Source organism: Cupressus sempervirens, chromosome 3, assembly GCF_028749045.1.
Source record: "Cupressus sempervirens isolate cs-2001-9-10 chromosome 3, ASM2874904v1, whole genome shotgun sequence".
NCBI lineage: Eukaryota > Viridiplantae > Streptophyta > Pinopsida > Cupressales > Cupressaceae > Cupressus > Cupressus sempervirens.
In genome coordinates this window covers 36,084,241-36,104,873 of record NC_143120.1, presented here as the reverse complement: position 1 = coordinate 36,104,873, position 20,633 = coordinate 36,084,241, and the positions used below count along the sequence as shown (strand labels likewise).

Here is a 20,633-nt window from a genome sequence, read left to right as displayed (position 1 = left end):
TGCCAGATCTAAAAAATTAGAAACAAATCAAATCTAATAAAAATGCTAAAATCAAATGTGATATTAAATATTGTTAATAGAAATGTTTTATAGTGGGTTCTAAAATTTACTTCATTGAGATACATTTTTCAAAGACAAAAAATTGTATGAATACATTGACCATTCTATCGTGTTTCCCATTTGTATATTTCACCTTCTTCAGCTATGGCTGCTGAGAATGCTTTTTCAATACTTATTTGTTAATATTTTTCGTACCCTTAATAATGGCAGCTGATTTGGATGATCATGCCATCAATGAAATCTCTAAGCTGCACAAAATGTCCATTGATAACTACATAAATTATGTTAATCCAGCAGCGGTGCATAAATTTCAGGTTTTATTTCTATTCAAACATAAATTTTCATCTATTTCCTATTGTATCTCTGCTTTGAATTGAATTCTTTTCTGGTTTGTAGAATGGCAATGGGCAGACCGTACTGTGTGTCAAATATGAAGATCAAATATCCCTTCAATCTGGGTACATTATTAATGTATGCTTTTGCCCCCTTCATTTTTTTGGCTGAGTTGAATACATATATGAATTAATAGATCTCACTGTACATAGCTTCTCGGTTGCAGAAGAATTCAAGGGATAATCTTGCGTACACTAATTTTTCAATGGAAGAGTGCCCAGAGAAAAGAGTACCCATTTTGGAGATCTCTCGTGATTCTATTGAGAGCTTTGGATCTGTAGCAAATTTCTTAAACGGAAGATTCTCTAACACCCACAAACATAAGGTTCACTGAATGGTGAATTTTATGATCATCTTTATGTTACGCGTAATTGGAACAATCTTGTTTTGTCTTCCTTGTTAATCTTTGTCTTTATTTTGCAGTGGGCATATCTAAAATGGAAGCCAGTGAAGTTCATCAAGTGAAAGCAAGCTTTTAGTTTGCTTTCTGGAAGATAACAGGAATTGGCTTTTCCAAAATCTGGATTTGAAAATTTGTGTGCTTGTTTCAAAATTTGTAAAATAGAATTAGCATACGGAACTTCCAATTTTACTTCAAAAACAGATTTTGAAAATCAAAACCTGGTTCTGTTTTAAAAAGAGTGTAAAAACAATAGATTGGACTACTTTTTGAAATTTACACATAAAAATGTGTCTTCACACGCATTTTCCAAGTGAAACAAACAGTTTCATTGGAATGAAGATATACAAAACCTTGATTTGGCTAAACCAAAATTTGTAGAAATCCGAATTTTTTAAATTCCACTAACCAAACGGACCTTTAATGTATGACAACCTTTCGTGGAGTCAGCTGACGGATTTAGCCTGAGTCAATTGTGGCTTGTGAGTGTGAGGCCTGATGGTGCAGTCACGGAAACAATGGAAGTTGGTTGGCAGGTTTCATTAATAAATAGTCCACTTGTTTTTTTCCTTTGACGTCAGTTTGAAACATTATGAGTAGTATACTTAATAGTATATATGGCCTGCAGTTTTACCCTAGTTTTTATAACAGCCCATGTCCTACATTTTTCATTTTCTCTACGGTAATATTTTTATTAAAATTTAGGTAGTTGAATACTAATTTTATTTGAGCTTTTTGTTTTCTTATAGTTTTTTATAATTTTGTTTGAATTTGTTTGTTGTATTTGTATAGTTGAATGGTTATCAAACAGCTTGTTACAATTTAGAATGTGGAAGTTTTATTCAAGAAGGGAAATTTTACCCTGGAATTTCAATAAATAGTGTTTCTACATATGAAAGGCAACAAGAAGCTAGTCTCATAAGTATAAAAACAGTAAGCATAATTTTTTATATTTAAATAAGAGATGGAAAAATAATATTTTTTACAACATATCTGCATTTTTTAATTGTAAAATTTGATTTATTTCAATTTTCTTATTTTTTAATTTTTTTCAAAATGTATGAGTATAATTAGAATTATAAGTAAATTGATTCTATTTTTCTTTTTCCTTTTTGTTCTATTAGGAGACTAGAGGTAACCATTTAGTATGGGCTGTCTATCTGCAAAACAGCTTAGTGGATCATTGGCCTGCTAAGATTTTTAGAGATTTGAGATCATCTGGCAATCAAGTTGGTATTGGAGGAGAAGTTGCAGTTATTGACAATGGTCCAGGAACTCCACATTCAAAGATAGACATGGGTAGTGGGCACTTTCCCAAAACAAATCAAAACAATTACAAGAAAGTAGCTTATATTCGGAATATACAATTATTTACTACTAATGATAGTCTTATATCAAAAATCCAAACAAAGTATGTGGTAAGTAATTGAAATTGTTATGATGTAATTAGATTTGTTACAAATGACAACTACTCAGGGGATCATATATTTTTTGGTGGTCCTAGTGGTGATCTTCCTCCTTGTAAAAATTAACTTAATTTTATAAACAACTTATACTAGTTTTAATATTAGCATTTATATGAATGTATTAAACAAAAATATAACAATTTTTGTTTGTAAATTAATTAGCCAATATTATTGCATTCACTTTTTCCAATTAGCTAATTAATTTCAAGAAATGGAAGCACTTCATTATTATTTCATTTCCTAAATAATCAGAGTCTTATAATGTTTAAATATTATATTATTTAATAATATTACAATAATATTTCTAATATATTATTATAATAATTTTATTCTCCATGAACATTTTAATCAACCTAGATTTCAAAACTTTCAGACAAAATATGCAAAGAAGAATCTAAATTTGAGCTTTAAACAAACTTACAATTTATCACATTTTAAATGATTTTATGGTTTTGATGCCTCTGACATGTCTCTAGCTCCATCCAACACTTCAAATCTTCAAAAACTGATTCTCAAGTCAAAAGTTATGGAAAGTTAATAGAAGCCTTCAAAACATGTGTTTTCTATCAAGATATGATGCAAGAGCATTCTAGGCTTGCTTACAATCCTACATGTTTGGAGGGATTTTGGTTAAGTGTTATGGAGCTCGACAACTACTAGTGCTCGGCATGGTCTGGGAACTTGGCATGCTCTCCAGAGCTCGACATGGTCTCTAGAATTTACTAGCGCTTGACTTGGTTTTGTTGACACTCAGCTTGGTCTTGGTTCTATTGGTGCCAAGTTGTCTGTGAGCTAGCTTTTGGCATTTGATTTATGTATGGGTATTTAAGTTAGTATTGTAGTCAACTTGTGGCTCGACTTATATTTAATGTAAGGATTTAATTTAGTTTATAACGAGCTTGGCCGACTTGTGGCTTAGTTGGGTATAAGTAGGGGCTTTTGTGGAGTCTTTAGGCATGATGATTCATCTTAGCTTTGAGAAGGGGATGAAGTATAGATGCAAATTTTGAAGAGCTAGGTTTGGGACATAGAAACTAGAGGATTTCCTGATGGGCTTGAGGGTACAAAAGTGAAATTTCTCTTGGTATTCTTATCTAGTTGTGGATCTGGACTCGCTGGAATTGGTGTGTGTGGTAATTGGATCTTGTGGGTGTTGGATACAATTGTTCAATTGTGTGTTCTCTTTGATGTTACACAAATTTCATATCAGTTATCAGTTAGAATCTACTGAGCTCAGTTGTTTAGCAAGGCAAAAGAAAGAGTCTACCGAGCTCAGTTGGTTTGCAAGAAGATTCACAGTGTCTACCGAGCATTCTCAGACTGTACCTTGTGCAGACAATTGTTACCAAGCCTTCAAGGTTAGCAAAGGAAATTCAATATCTACCAAGCTTACTCGGTCATCAAAGGAAAATATGGCAGAGAACAGTTCTTACCGAGCTCTCATGGTCAACAAAGGAAATTTAGTTCATATCGAGTTCACTCAGCAGCCAAAGGATTTCGTAGAATTTGCAGTGTTAACCGAGTTGAGATGGTTAACTCAAGAAATTGTTTCTAAAGCAGTGTTTACCGAGTAGGGTCGGCTAATGAAGGATTTCATTATTTTGGGAAATAAAGTTTATTTGTTTAATGTAATATTTGTAGCCGACTGATGTATGATTTATTGGTAAATGTAACTTGTAATTGACCCGACTTGACAATTTGTAATGTATAAATAAAAGGTCAAGTTATGGATTCTAGTTGTAAGAAATGAGTATGCAATGAGCTGATTGTGTGAAGAGGTAGTGTAAGAAAATTTTGAAGAAGGATCAAATATCTTTGAGGAGAAGCAGAGTTGTATTTGATCAGTGAGGATCTATTGAAGCAAAGCAAAGATCTGTATCAACAAGGTTTAGTTGCATCTTATTCAGGTCATTTCATTGTTACTTTCTAACCATTGTAGCAGTGATTCCAAAATCTCTTAACAAAGTTGGTTTAGCAACCATTTTTCAAATCCTCTAACAAGGTGACAATTTAGTTGAATTTTTCTAAAGACCTCTAACAAGGCCACTTCTAATAGGGTGAATAAATCCTCTAATAGGGTCACACCTAACAATGTGTTTTGTAACCTTTAATTGTAGTTCCTGCCCCTAGGTCGCATTTCAATTATCATTGCCAAACTCTTTTAGGCTAATTTTATATTTGATGATTAGTATTATTATTATTTTGGAGATTATCAGATTTTTTTTTACACTCAGTTTATTATATGATGAGATTACTTGGTACTCTATATTTCATGTATGTAAGATGATTATTCAGTGTTTTTAGTTACTAATGATGTTTAGTTAGATGGTTTATTATCACATGTGTTCTCTTATGGATACTTACCCCATACTGCATGTGTATGGTGCGCGTGTTTGTTTTCTTTATGTATGGCATTTCTGATGTGGTTAAGAAAGGGAGTCGTAGTCACCTGCTAGTCAGGATCTACACAATGCACCACTTCCTACCATTTCTTGTTTAGCTTAGAATATTGTGTCTGTATATGCATGGATTTTATGCAAGTTGTAGGTACTAGGTATCGACTTCCTTGAATTGCCAGGATGAGCATACCCTATCACATTATCTCAATGGTAAGAGAGGGGAGATAAATCTTAAGTCCAAATCCTAAACCTTTAAGCCATTGTCCTAATTAAAAATTAGGACAAGTATCTGAGTCAAGTACCCTCTGTATGTGTCGAATGACGTTAATTCATGATTATAACCCTTTGTTTAATTTAGTATGTGTTTTGCTATGATGAGTTTTTGTACGTTGTTTATGAATCCTTGGTGTATTTTCTATTAATTAAGTCTAATTAAAAGGTTAAATTAATGATTTAATTTAATGGAAAATTAATATGATAATTTTAATATTTAATTAATTGAAAAATTAATTAAATAAAAGAATTAAATTTGGAGATAAACGTTTAAGGATAAATTTAGAACATGATAATATTTATCTAATTTAATAATAATATATTTAGAGTTCATTTTTAAATAAATGTTAACTAATAATATTATTTAAGTTAATAAATATGTTATCAATTAAGTTTCTAAAATAAATTAAAAGTAAAAAGATATTAAACTATTAAAAGATTTTAGACCACATGATGCGAGCATGACTTGAAAATAAAAGAAAATAATTAAAAAGATAAAATAAGTGAAAATAATAATGTTATTTTAATTTCATAAAGTGCACATGGGATTAAAAGTGATAAAGATTAAAAATAGAAGTCAAGAGGAAAACTAAATTAAGTTATTTAATAATTCAGTTAATGAGCATGAAAAGATAAAGCAAAGATTAATAAAAGTTAATAAAGAGTTAAAAAGGGGTGAGCAAAGAGTTCTCTGGGGTGAACGCACAATTAGTGCCCTGATTTTAGGAAGAGAACTCCTTATCATAATTTGGGGGTTCATTTTTCAAGGGGTTGGGAAATTTTGGAGAAGGAAGAAGTTTTCAAAGAAGGAGAAAGTTTTGAAAGGGGTATTGTTCTCTACAGATTTCTGGAGTGTAGCAAATTAGCATCCTTGTCTAGGTAGACGCTTGTGAAAATTTGCATAACTTAAATATGTTCTTTTAATTCCTGTCTTCTTCGTGTTTGTTAGATGATTGTCTAGATAATTCTGGTGAAGAATATATATATATTGTGGTTTCTGGATATTAGAAAATTATTCTATATATGAAATGTTTTAATAGTTCAATATAAATTCTCTCCAGTAGATTTTAGATTGAGAAAATTTACCGGGAAGGGTTTGAAATTTCAAGAAGGGTATGTTAAATTTATCCATCAGATTAATTTTGGATTTTGATTAGAATATATATATATATATATATATATATATATATATATATAATGTGCTTACCTAAATTTGTTTTATTAAATAATGTAAAAAGGAGGGGGAGGGAATTACCCCGTAACACCCCCCCGCCCCCCTTGTCGCTGCTTTGTGACCAGTACTCTGCGTCGCAGGGTACTTTGTACCCGACTGCTGCAGGCCTTGCAACAGCAGGTATTACGGCGTAGAGGTCGTGGCCTTTATTATAGCCGACGAGCATTAAACGTTTCAAATTTATTTTTTTAAAATTAAAGTTAATTTATTTAAAAGTTTAATTATTATTTATTTATAATTTTTTTTATATAATATAATTTATTAATAGAATTTATTAACCAATTAAGTTTTTTTTAAATAAATAATTAAATGATATTTTAGTTTAATTAAATTAAATTAGATTAGATTATTTAATTTCAAAAAAATAAAAATAAAAAATTATAAGGTTAGGGATGTATTTTAATTTATGGCAAATATTGAAAATTCGATGAGAAATATTTTAATTGATTCTTTGAAGGAAAATATAACTATCCTTAGAATATTTTAGGTAATTGACTTAAAATAAAATGGGGTAATTCTATATTTAAAATGATTAAAAGAATGAGTTAAACTATAGGGTAATCAAAGAATCTTTTTTTTACTTAAAACATACACTGAAGTGGAGACTGAAACCCTACATTTAACTCAATCATGTGTTTTCAAAATCAAACTAGAATGTGAAACTTACACCTTGTTTCTATATGCTATTTGCATTTTGGGGTTGTTTAGATGTTGACCAGTTTAGGTTGTTACCAGAGGCTCGGGGGTTGTGTGATTGTGGTGATATGATGTTTTGATCTCGATCTTTCTAAACCCAACCATGGTGATGTGTTGATATGCTCTATGATGGATGTTTTTACTATTTATTATTGCTTTCTAGTTTCCTTGTGTGGAGCTGAGGTGTATGTTATGGGATACCTGACTTAACCATTTTTGAGTCATTGATCAGTTATATATATGATTTTCCTTCTAGTTGTTTTGAGAGAACTGAGATGTTTTGGATGGTTTGCTCTTGATGATGTCATGTTGTGACATATTTGACTTGACCATTTTGGAGTCTTCAATCAGTACTGTGATCTATTATTGGGATACTTGTTGGTTGCTCATTGGAGAACCATTGGATATTGTGATTTATCACTGATGCCTTCAGTTGCTTATAGAGAATTGTCATGATCAATATGATTATCATTGGATGCTTTTCAGTTGCTCATGGAGAACTGATGTGATTATTGTGGATTATATTAATGATGCTTTCAGTCGCTTGTATAAGACTGAGGTGATTTTATTATGATTCTTTGATTTGTGATTTAATGAGCCTAGGGTAGGTTATTTATGTGTAGTGTCAGGAAGTGGCTTGCAATGGGGGTCGGGACCCTAAGAGGCTGCCTGGAGAAACCCATTGTAAGTTGTTTTAATAAGTGAAAACATCTCACCTAAATATTGACTTAAATGAACCTAATAAGATAACTGTATGTTCTCTCCCATGCCTTGAGTGCTAGTACAGACTAGGATGGGGTAGAGAGAACCCTTGGTTGCGACCTTGCATTTCATAGTGTGCCTCGTCAGTACGAGAGGATACTAGTGGCTACAGGATCACAGGGGACCCGTGATTCCTAAGGGATTTCTCGGGTAACTTCCAACATGACTTAAATTGCGATGACACTTTCCTGCTTGCATAGTAGGTTTCCTATGTGTCTTTGTGTGCCTCTGGGTCTAGATGTCGATCTATGTTAGAACCTTTGAGTTAGTATACTTTTAGGATTTCCTAGACTTAGAGAATACTCATGTTTTGTGTTTTGATATCTTGTTTGAGAATTGAAACTATCTCCTCAGTGCGGTGGGAGTGGGCCATTTAGGTTCCATGTGGTTGGGTGGTAGTGCTTTTTCACTCCTACCATTGAGATCCATCCGTAGTCACCATGGCTAGAGCATTCTTTGTTGGCATTTACCTTCATTCTGTTCATGGTTCATTATGATGGATGGTTGTATTTAATGTTGGATGTTGTATCATTTTATGATGGATGTTATATCTTTTGATGTATGGATGTATTATGTATGGTGGATGATTTCATTTATTTTATTGTACATGTATCATGGATCCGAAGAGGATGATGTATCTTTATTTCTACATATGTATATTCTTTTAAGCCTTTCATACCCTGTGACATGTATAGTGGATGAATGCGCATCCCAAATTAATTTGCCAAGAGGCATTCAGAACAAATGTATATTAAATGGACATTGGACTTTCTTAATATTCTTTCATGTGGACGTGGTAGTTGTTAGACTTAGTTTTAGATTAAATTTAAATGTGACTCAAGGTCTTGGGATCCTTAAGGAATGTAACTTGTTATGTATTTTGTTGATGATTACATGTTATTGCTTTCGCTACTATGTGATTGATGTGTATGTTATACTTTCTTACTTCAAAAAAAAAATGTTTAGAAAACTTAGTAAAACTTTAGGTTATTTCTTTTGGATCCCTTGGCGGGGTGTTACATTAATAGGGTTGACTCCTAACAGGGCTCACTTTAGAAGAGTAAAAATTGGTAGCTAGTTACTTGGTGGTTTTTTCCATATTGGATTTCCATGTTAAATCTAGTGTCACTTGTGTTCTGTTATTTACTTTTGCATGCATGCTAATAATTATGAATGCTTAAATATTAGTAACAAGTTAATCTACCGAGTTACAACATTTTTGTGAGTGTTTACCAAGTGACGACAGTAACTAGTTATTTAAAAAAATCTAAGGGATCTATGGATTTGTTTTTGGCATAACTGATTCACCCCCTCTCTCAATTACTCCATCTATAATTCCGACAATTGGTATTAGAGCTTTTGTTGCTCATAGGAAAAATTTCAAGGATCTAAGCTAAAGATTAGGATGTCTAACAAGAGGGAAATTCCAAGACTTAATAGGGACAACTTCTTAGCATGGCAGGGATTGATGAGACTTCATCTAGCTTCTATTGGAGATACAGGGCTGAAGTACCTTGATGGAAAATATGTAGAACCTACTGGCACATTATCTATCAATGATATTGCTGAAAAGAAGACTCACAACAACATGATGATCGATATTGCATCTACCCTAAGTTATGAAGAATTTGATGATATTAAGGATTGAAAAATTTCTTTTGAAATGTGGAACAAGCTGAAAGATATCTATGGAGGTGATGATAATGTGAGAAGAGCCAAAGCAGAAAGTTTGAGAGGTCAATTTGATCAGATGAGGATGAGAGAGGATGAAAACATATCAAAATATGTTGAAAGAGTTAAAGCAAGTGTCAGTGCAATCAAAGCATCTGGAGGAGATATCAAGGATGAAACAATTATAAGTAAATTTCTTAGAACACTACTTCCCATTTATGCAACCAAAGTTTCTGCAATTCAAGAAAGAAGATGTGAAACAAATCATAAGATAAATTTAGAGGCCATAGTTGAAAGATTGACTACATTCGAGCTAGATAACTATGATAATTATGTTCCAATTACCAAGAGCATTGAATAAACTTTTGAAGCCAAGCTTTCACTCAAGGAGAAAGGCAAGAAGATAAAATATTCTCAGTCAGAAAGTGAAAAAGAATCAAAATAGAATTCAAACAGTGATCTTGAGGTGGTTGAAGCTATGCTAGCAAGGAAATATTCAAGAGGCAAAGGGAAATACAAAGGTAAGGTTCCTCTAATTTGTTTTTCTTGTGAAGAAATTGGACATATTGTTGCTAGGTGCCCAAATAAGCAAAACAAGGATGAGAAGAAAGGTCACAAGTGCAATGGAAAGAAAGACTTCAAATCATTCAAGGACAAAGGTAAGAAAACATATTTCATGGCTAAGGATTCTAATGATTCAGATGTTGAAGAAGAAGATGAAATTGTTTACATTGTTGTAATGGATGAGTCTGATAATGATGAGGAAATGACACTTATTTCTCATGTGAGCAAAAATGATACATGGATTATAGATAGTGGTTGTTCTCATCACATGATTGGTGATAAAACTAAGTTTGAACATTTTGAAGACTATGATTGTGGTAGTGTGAGGTTTAGTAATAATGAACCTTGTTGCATAAAAGGAAAAGGAAGAATCTCACTAACCAAAGAACTTGTATGTGATAATGCATATTGGGTAGAAGGACTAAAACAAAATCTGTTGAGTGTGGCACAACTACTCAATAATGGATTCAAAGTGGAATTCATGCATGGAAAAGAAAGACTATTGGATGACAAAGGAAAGCTAATTGGATCAGGCACTTAAACAAAAGATAACTTGTTTTATCTTGAACTTGGTGAATGTTCATGATTTATTGCTCAAGTTGAAGAAAGTTGATTATGGCATAGGAGGTTGTGTCATGTGAACTTTGATAACTTGGTGAAAATAAGTAAGAGGCATTCCTAACATAAAGAAACCTAAGGTTTCTATGCAAGAATTATCAAATTGGCAAGATGGCAAAGACTAGCTTTAAAAGTAAAAACTATTAGTTTGAAGAAGTTTTAGAAATTATGCATTCTAATTTGTGTGGACCTATTGGAATTGAAAGTTATACTGGTGAAAAGTTCTTCATTCTTTTTGTTGATGATTACTCAAGAATGATGACTGTCATGAACCTAATAGAGAAATAAGAAGCATTTGAGAAGTTCAAATAGTATTTGGCTAGAGTAGAGAAGGAAATAGGAAAAATACTAAAATGCTTGAGGTCAGACAGAGGTGGTGAATTCATTTCACATGAGTTTAATAAATTTTGCATTGAAAGGGGAATCAAAAAGCAGTTTTCAGCACCCGAAACTCCTGAACAAAATGGAATAGCTAAAAGAAGGAATAGATCTATCATGGATTGTGCAAGAACCTTAATGATTGAAAAGAACATTTCTATCAAATATTGGAAGAAAGCTATCAGCACTGCAGTTCATACCTTGAATTGAGTACAACTGAAGAAAGAGTCATTCAAACCCCTTATGAGTTATGGTATGGCTACAAACCCAATGTAAGTTACCTAAAAGTATTTGGAAGCAAATGTTACATTTTAAAAGAATCTAAAAATGGTAAATTTGATGTGAAGGGCGATGAAGGAATATTTTTGGGATATTCTTGCAAGAGTAAAGCATATAGATGTTTGAATTTGTCTACTCACAAAGTCATAGAAAGTGCACATGTGAAAGTTGATGAGTTTGCAGAAAGAACTAAAGAAGAAAGCAAAAGGGAACTAGAAGACTACAGGAGATTTGTTTCATTGAACCTGATATAGTGCCAGATACACCTATCAATCAGGAATCTTCTACTCTCGAGTCTTCAATAACTGAGCTGCAAGAAGTTCAAACTGAGCTACAGAAACTAAAGTCACATTTTGATGCTATCGAGTCAATGCCTACCAAGTCTGAAGGACTTAATTAGTAGGTAGAATAGTTAGAACCTGAAGCTAAAGTGCAAGAGGATGAAAATGCAAAGCATTCAAAAGGTAAGGAACCTATATTAGCTAAGTATGTTAGGAGGCATCATGCACTAGATTAGATCATTGGAGATAAATCTGAAGGAACTATGACAAAAAGTAAGTTGAAAGGTACTTGTTTACTTGCTAGAAGTGTCAAAGATGCATTAGAAAATGAAAGTTGGATTGAGGCTATGAATGAAGAGATAGAGAAAATAGAGAAAAACAAAACATGGATTTTTGTACCTAGGGCTAAAGACAAAAATGTGATTGGAACTAAGTGGGTATTCAAAAATAAGTTAAATGAAGATGGTAAGGTGTCAAGAAACAAAGTTAGACTTGTATGCAAAGGACACTCTCAAGAAGAAGGTATAGACTATGGAGAAACTTTTTCTCCTGTTGCAAGATTGGAAGGTGTCAGAACCTTACTTGCATATGCTACATACAAAGGATTCAATGTTTATCAGATGGATGTCAAGTCAACATTTCTCAATGGTATACTGGATAAAGAGGTTTATATTGAACAACCTGAAGGTTTTTTTGATCCAGACAAGAAGGAAATGGTCTGCAAATTACATAAAGTATTGTATGGTCTAAAGCAAGCTGCTAGAGCATGTATGAGAGATTGCATAACTATCTTATTCAGATTGGTTTTCAAAGAACTAATGATAATAGTATCTTGTATATCAAGAAGGACTAGATAATAAGATTGTTTTGGTAGAAATATTTGTAGATGATACTTTGTTCACTGGAAATGATGATCTTTTCAAAGAATTTTTAGAACAAATGAACATAGAATTTGAAATGTCAATGTTTGGTGAGATCAAATTCTTTGTTGGTCTTCAAATTCAACAGAATAAGACAGGCATCTACATCACTCAATCTAAATACATTAGGGAGATACTAAAAAAGTTTGGTATAGAAGACTACAAACTAGTTGGGACTCCTAGTGTACTAGATTGAAACTTACCAAGGATGATGAATCAAAGGAAGTGGATCAAACATTGTATAGATCTATGATTGGAAAGTTGCAGTATGTAGTGCATACAAGACCAAACATTGCCCTTGCAGTTGGTATTGTAGCAAGATTTTCAGCAAAACCAAGAGAAAATCACATGATGGCAATCAAAAGGATAATGAGATATTTGAAAGGCACTAAAGATTATGGATTATGGTATAAACTTAGAGGAAATTTGGATTTAAAAGTGTTTATTAATACAGATTGGTTCATTGATATAGATTGGGTAGGAAATATTGATGTGAGAAAGAGTACAAGTGGAGGAGCTTTCTTTCTTGGAAAGAGGTTGGTTTCTTGGACAATTAAAAAGAAAAATTGTACATCCTAGTCCGCAACAGAGGTAGAATATGTTGCAGCAATAGTAAGTTGTTCAAACATTGTTTGGTTTAAACAATTATTGGAAGGCATGAAGGTAGAGATTAAAGAACCACTTTTCATGTTTTGTGACAATACAAGTGCAATTAACATATCCAAAAATCTAGTGATGCATTCTAAAACCAAGAATATTGCTATAAATTTTCACTTTGTCAGAGAATTGGTGCAAGATAAGGAGATTAGATTGGAATATGTCTATACAAAGGAACAAATTGCTGACATATTCACAAAGCCTTTACCTAAGGATGCATTCTTATATCTAAGAGGTAAGTTAGGGGTCATTCCCCTATCTGAAGCTCACTAAAATACAATTTTAGTGATGCATCAATAGGAATAGAGCTGAAGATCTATTTGTTGATATAGCAAAGTAATGAAGACATTGCATATGGATTAGTACTTAAGGTACATTGAAATTCATTTGAGTTGTGTTGTCTTTGGCATGTGTTGTCAAAGAGGGAGAGTTTACTATCATATCTTTCTGAAATTTGCAAGAAAAAGAGAGTGTATGCAAGAGGGAGAGATTACTATCAAAGAGGGAGATTACTATATTTGAGGAGTTTTTGGAATGAAATGTAAGAGGGAGAAGCATTCTATCAGAAAAGACTTATTTTCAAATTTCATTCTACTATGACATGTTGTGTTGCCATCAATGCCAAAGAGGGAGATTGTTGGATACAATTGTTCAATTGTGTGTTATCTTTGATATTACACAAATGTCATATTAGTTATCAGTCAGAGTCTACCAAGCTCAGTTGGTTAGCAAGGAAAAAGAAAAAGTCTACTGAGCTCATCTAGTCAGCAAGGCAAAATACAGAGTCTACCGAGCTCAGTTGGTTTGTAAGAAGATTCACAGTGTCTAACAAGCATTCTCAAACTTTACCTTGTGCAGACAGTTGTTACTGAGCCTTCAAGGTTAGCAAAGGAAATTCAGTATCTATCAAGCTTACTCGATTATTAGAGGAAAATATGGCAGAGAATAGTTCTTACCAAGCTCTCATGTTCAACGAAGCAAATTTAGTTCCTACCTAGTTCACTCAGCAACCAAAGGATTTTTCAAAATTTGTAGTGTTAACCAAGTTGAGATGGTTAACTTAGGAAATTGTTTCTAAAGTAGTGTTTATCGAGTAGGGTTAGCCAATGAAGGATTTCATTATTTTGGAAAATAAAGTTTATTTGTTTAATGAAATATTTGTAACTGAATGATGTATGTTTTATTGGTAAATGTAACTTGTAATTGAGCCAACTTGACAATTTGTAATGTATAAATAAAAGGTCAAGTTGTGGATTCTAGTTGTAAGAAATGAGCTGATTGTGTGAAGAGGCAGTGTAAGAAAATTTTGAAGAAGGATCAGATATCCTTGAGGAGAAGCAGAGTTGTATTTGATTAGCGAGGATCTATTGAAGCAAAGCAGAGATCTGTATCAGCAAAGTTTAGTTGCATCTTATTTAGGTCATTTTATTGTTACTCTCTAACCATTGTAGTAGTGATTCCAAAATCTCTTAATAGAGTTGGTTTAACATCCATTTTTTAAATCCTCTAACAAGGTGATAGTTCAGTTGAATTGTTCTAAATACCTCTAACAAGGCCACTCCTAATAGGGTCACACCTAACAATGTGTTTTGTAACCTTTAATAAGGTTGGCTCCTAATAGGGCTCACTTCAGAAGAGTGAAAATTGGTAGCTAGTTACTTGGTGTTTTTTTCCATATTGGGTTTCCATGTTAAATCTGGTGTCAATTGTGTTCATGTTATTTACTTTTGCATGCATGTTAATAATTATTAATGCTTAAAGATTAGTAAAAAGTTAATCTACTGAGTTACGACATTTTTGTGAGTGTTTACTAAGTGATAATAGTAACTAGTTATTTAAGACATCTAAGGGATCTGTGGATTTGTTTTTGGTGTAACTGATTCATCCCCCCTCTTAGTTACTCCATCTATAATTCCAATAGTGAGATCTTGAAAAATTAGTTTTTTAATTGTTGTTTGTATTTGGCCCTAACTCGAAAGGCCTTACAGTCAAGCGTATTACATGTAATTAGTTATTTTATGAATAAAGAGTTGTGATTTGGTACCAGATCTTGCATTGTTGTTGCTTATTTTTGTGTTTCCATTGTGTGGCTTATTTTTTCGAGGTTTGGACATCTGTTTTGGGGATTCTTCTACCTTGCAGTATGTCAAGTGGTATCAGAGCAAAGGTTGTTCTTGAGTGTGTAGATAGATCACTGAAGTTGAGGCCATTTTACATCAAGGTCTTGGGTTAGAGAGGATTGATCTAGTGGTTGATTGATCTTCTGGATTGGTGGATCTATTACTTAGGGTTTGCTAAATATTTGAAGATTCCTCCAAGAAGATTGGACCCTAGGGTAGTTGATGATCTTAGTGATGTTGTGGAAGAAAACAGGTCAAAGAATATTAGGGCAAAGTTTAGATCTGAGATCACATTGATGAAAAGTTCAACATGATTGCTTAAATTGTAAGTGCTTTAGGTGGTGTACCTAGACATGTAGGTATTGAAGGTAGCTATGAGGAAGTTACTAAATACTTTAAAGTTTCTAGATCTAGTGGTGAGGAAATAACTGATCATATGGAGAGACCTATTAGAACTAGGGTTGGTCAGTTTGCTAGACCTTGATCTCAATTGAAGCTGAAGCATAAGATGAAGGTTTCTAATTTCTTAAGTACTTTGACTCCTAAAGATTCGATTGATTGGATTAGTGAATTGGAAGACTAATTTGAGCTTGAGGATATTAAGGATCCACTCAGAGTGAGGTTGGCACAAACTAAGTTGAAAGGACATGCTACTCTTTGGTGGAAAGAATTGCAAAGAGATGGAGAGGAGGAAGGTGAAATGAAGATCTCTAGATGGAGATTGATGGTGACTAAGTTAAAGGCTAAGTTCATTCTTGTTGATTATGAACTTGAGTTGTTTAAGAAATTATAGAATCTAAAGTAGAAAGATATGTCTATGAAAGATCATACGGAGGAGTTCTACAAGTTGACTATTTAGTCTGGACATAGGGAATTGTCAAAGGAAAAGGTAGCTTGGTACATTAATGGTTTGAAATTCAATATCTAGGATGAGGTTGGTATGCTAAATATTTCTTTAGTTAAGGATGCTTATTAGTATGCCATGAAGGTAGAAGATAAATTGAAAAGGAAAAGTCAAAGTAATGCTAGAGGGAAGGAGAAGTAGGATAGCTTGGCACAAGCTAAACTAAGTGCTGAAGGTGAACCAAAACTTGCTAATTAGAAAAGGAGAACATGTAGAGGTGGCTTCAAAGGTAATTGTTTCAGATGTGGGAAAGAAGGGTATAGATTTTTTGAATGTCTACTTAGCAAGACAACTATTTTTGTGAATGAGGTTATAGTTCAAGACAATCAGCCCGAGCAAGAAGAAATTTTATTGGTTGAACGAGTTCTAGTTGGTGAGAGGACATTGTATTCTTGTTAGAGGACTAGTTTTTTCAAGACTCTTTATAAGTTTGGTGGTAAAATTTGCAAGGTGATTGTAGATGGTGGTAGTACTGATAACATTATTGCTGAGGAGATGGTTCAGAAAGTTAGTTTGAAGAGAGTGAGACATCCTTATCCTTATTGGATTGGTTGGTTGCAAGGTAAGCATGCTTTGGAAGTGAGGGAGCAATGCCTTGTTGATTTCTAGATTGGGAAGTATAAGGATAAAGTGTTGTGTGATATTGTGGACATGAATAGTTGTCATGTGTTACTTGGTAGACCTTGGTAGTATGATTGCAAGGTTGTGCATGATTATGTCAAGAATGTGTTTATTGTTGAGAAAGGTGGTAGGAAGTTTTCACTGATTCCTTTGCAAAATGAAGAGCTCAGTAGGAGGAACTTGAGTATTGGCAACTGATTTTAGTTGGAAGATTCTAAGAAGGTTGGAGATTAGTATAGAAATTAGACTTGTAGCACACCAAAGATGGATGTGAAGATGCAAAAGAAGAACAAGGGAAAGATTGTATAAGTTAAAGACTTGGAGGATATGTATGTGAAGAACCAATTTGGGATATATGTGTTGAATCCTAGAAGATGTTCTTCCAAAAACTAAGAACATCTTTTCAAACCTGGGGTGTTTGATGCAGGAGAATTCTAGGTTTGCTTGCAATCCTGCATCTTTGGAGGGATTTTGGTTAAGTGTTGTGGAGCTTAGATACTAGTGCTTGACATGGTCTGGGAACTTGGCATGGTTTGTGGAACTCAACATGGTTTGGGAACTTGACATGATCTCTAGAATTTGGCATGATCTCTTCAACTTGACATGGTCTTTAGAGCTCAGCATGGTTTTTGGAACTTACTAGTGCTCGGATTAGTTTTGCTGCCACTTAGCTTAGTCTTGGTTCTATTGGTGCTGAGTTCTCTATGAGCCAACTTTTGGAATTTAATTTCTGTATGGGCATTTAAGTTAGTGTTGTAGCTGACTTGTGGCTTGACCTATATTTAAGGTATTTAATTTACTTTATAATGAGCTTGGCCAACTTGTGGCTTAGTTGGGTATAAGTAGGGGGTTTTGTGGAATCTTTAGGCATGATGATTCATTCTAGTTTTGAGAATGGGATGAAGTGTAGATGCAAATTTTGAAGAGTTAGGGCTATGGCTTAGAAACTAGAGGATTGCTTGGTGGATATAAGGGTACAAATGTGAAATTCCTCTTGGTATTCTTATCTAGTTATTGATTTGGACTAGCTAGAATTGGTGTGTGTGGTAATTGGATCTTCTGGGATCTTATAGGACTAGTACTATAATTATTTTTTGTATTTGGCTCTAACCTAGAAGGCCTTACAGCTGGGCATATTACATGTAATTAATTATTTTATGAATAAAGATTTGTAATTTGGTATCAAATCTTGCATTACAGTTGCTTGTTGTTGTGTTTCTACTATGTGGTTTATATGTTGGGGGTTTGGACATCTCCTTTGGGGATTCTCCTACCTTTTACTATGTCAAAATGTTAACCTTTAAACATTAAGAGATTAAGAAGCGAGGTTCAAAATGTGTGTTAGAAATGCCAAATCTTAACCTCCCCATCCAAAAAAGGAGTTAAGAAAAGTATTTCAAATAGATGTTTTGAACCCCAAACCTTAACCTCCAAAAACTAAAAAGTTTAAGCATGAAACAAAAATACATATTTCAAGGAGATAATTCTTAACCTTGTTGCTAAATATAAGAGGTTAAAAATCAAGAGGTTAATAAACCTTTGTAAAAGTTAGTTATTTGGCATAACCTCAGAAGTAAGGAACTGTTCACATACCAAGGTTTGAATGAGACAATTTTGAAAAATCCAAGCATTGAGTTGTTTGTGCCAAGATGGGAATTGTAGAATAAAGTGCAAAAATCTATTGAAACATGAGTTGTGCCAACCCTATTAAGAGTTGTGCCAACCCTATTAGGAGTTGTAGAAGACATATGGACCCACTATCCAAAAAAATTTAGAGGAGAGACAACTAAAATCACTATCCAACTGATCTCTATATTATTCCTTACAGAATAATAGAAATGTATAACTCCTTCTCTATGCTTTGATTAAACTTCTCCTCTTTAGATCTTGATACTAGATCACTAATTTTAGATCCAATAATCCATTGGATAGCTCACTCACATTCACCAAATACTTCGCATACCACTTATCAAATTTGCACTTCATCAAAATGAAAATAACCTTCCTTTATACCTTATCCTCAAAATAATTCTTTGATTTTTCCTTGAGGCTTTCCCAATTAATTATAATAGGACCTCATTAAGATATTACAAAAATTTACATCTTTTCATAATTACAAATTACTTTTAGCTCACAAGCTTTACAACTTCTCATACATGCAACCTTAGACCTTGTGCACTTAATGACATCATCATTAGGTTATCTATTGTCATAGTCTAACTATGCTCATCCCAATTCTATCTTAGTTAAGAGATATAAATCAATCATGAGAAACCACTTATCAGGTACTATGTCTGTATCTACACTATCTTCTATAAATCAAGCATATCTTCTACATGTCTTCATCTCTCTCTATGTGCACTTATCCACATCATTAGGATATATTGTAGAACATGTCCTTAACTATGCTTGACCTTATCATTAATACAAAATTTTGTATGACCTTGTTGGTAAACAAATTTGTCACAGTAGAATTGCGCAATAGAGTGTGTGGCAAACTGTTCACAACAGTTGGATAGGCCCTTGATATGTGGCCTTCCTCTGCATTTTGAGGGGCAGCTCCCTCGTATGATATAATTTTTAAAGGGTTTTTCGATTAAAGAATCTAAAACTTCAAAGTTTAGAAGAAAGTCATGGAAGATGAATGTAACACGCGCCCTCACAACCTTCTTCGGTAAACAAAATCAATAACAGAGGTGCTCAAGAGCTACGCTTGAAAGCAACCAGTATTATAAAGCACATTCATTATCATTCGTAAACACTCGCATAGCACCATGAGAATGTCTACTACAGCGTATAACAATTTGGATTTTAAAATAAGAAACCCAAAGCATATCTCATTTCATTTTCTTGCACCAAGAAAGTAATAGAGATTATTCAATTTAGAGATTATTCAAGGAGGAACTAACAATCAACATTCTAAAGATCACTTACTGGCACTCCACCTGTGATAGTAGAGATTAATTCATCTGTACTTTTTGTTTTCAGTTGCTCCAAAGAAGCTATTAGATTTTTGAACTCAGTGATGACTTTGCTGATGTTTATAACCTTCCAACCAACACTTTTACTCCAGATACATATTTGGTTGTCACTTGGATCAGCAATAATTCTCTTAAGAAGTAGGGTGCTCGTATCTAACTTGGCCATTCCTTTTAATTCATCAGCTACTTTTTGCTAGTTGGATTTATGTTCCTTGCTATTGTCTAGCTCCTTAGAAATTTCCTAGATCTATGTGATGGCTCTCCCATATATCTCTTTCATTCTAGTTATAAGTTTTGAAGCATCTTCTATCATCCTGTTTATCCAAGCCTCGAGCATCATACTATGTGACTTTTGTTGGTCGATTCTTTGAACAATAGTATGATCTAAAATACCATCAAGACTTGTTAGAACCGGTGGAGTGACCACGACTTGGGTATTAGAAGGATTGCTGATTGAATTAATATAAGCCACCATCATCTGAACTTGTTCCTTGAGTTCCTCTTTAGCTCTTTTCTCTTCCTTTGCCCTTTGCAACATCTGAGTAGCAATCACTTCAAAATTCTGGAACTCTCTTTCTGCATTAGAAGGACCAAGATCAACCTTTTCTAGGATGAAATCTGATTTGGATGCTTCATCAACAGTCTTTTCAACTATAGGCTTGGCTAATTCCACACACAAATTGCCTGAAGTTTTATCAATAGCTAACCTAGACATCACCTTGGTCTTTTTCACTTTAGGAGACTTCTGAAGAATACTAGAGATCATATCAAATGGAGGTGGGACCATTTGAACAACTTTCTTCCTCTTCTGAAGACTATCCTGGAACCACGAATGTGTAATTTTTGAAGCTTGTACGTCACCTATTACATTTTCAGCAACCATCATTAAGTCTTATGAATTAGATAATGGGTTATCTAACTGTGTGATGTCTATTATGGGCATATCAGGAGGAGAA

General features: G+C 33.4%; 1 pseudogene; it reads left to right on the top strand.

Annotated features, from left to right (window-relative positions):
• The first annotated feature begins 263 nt into the window (after positions 1-263).
• LOC149564652 (uncharacterized) overlaps positions 264-20,633 on the top strand; it is a 70,131-nt pseudogene continuing 49,761 nt past the window's right edge.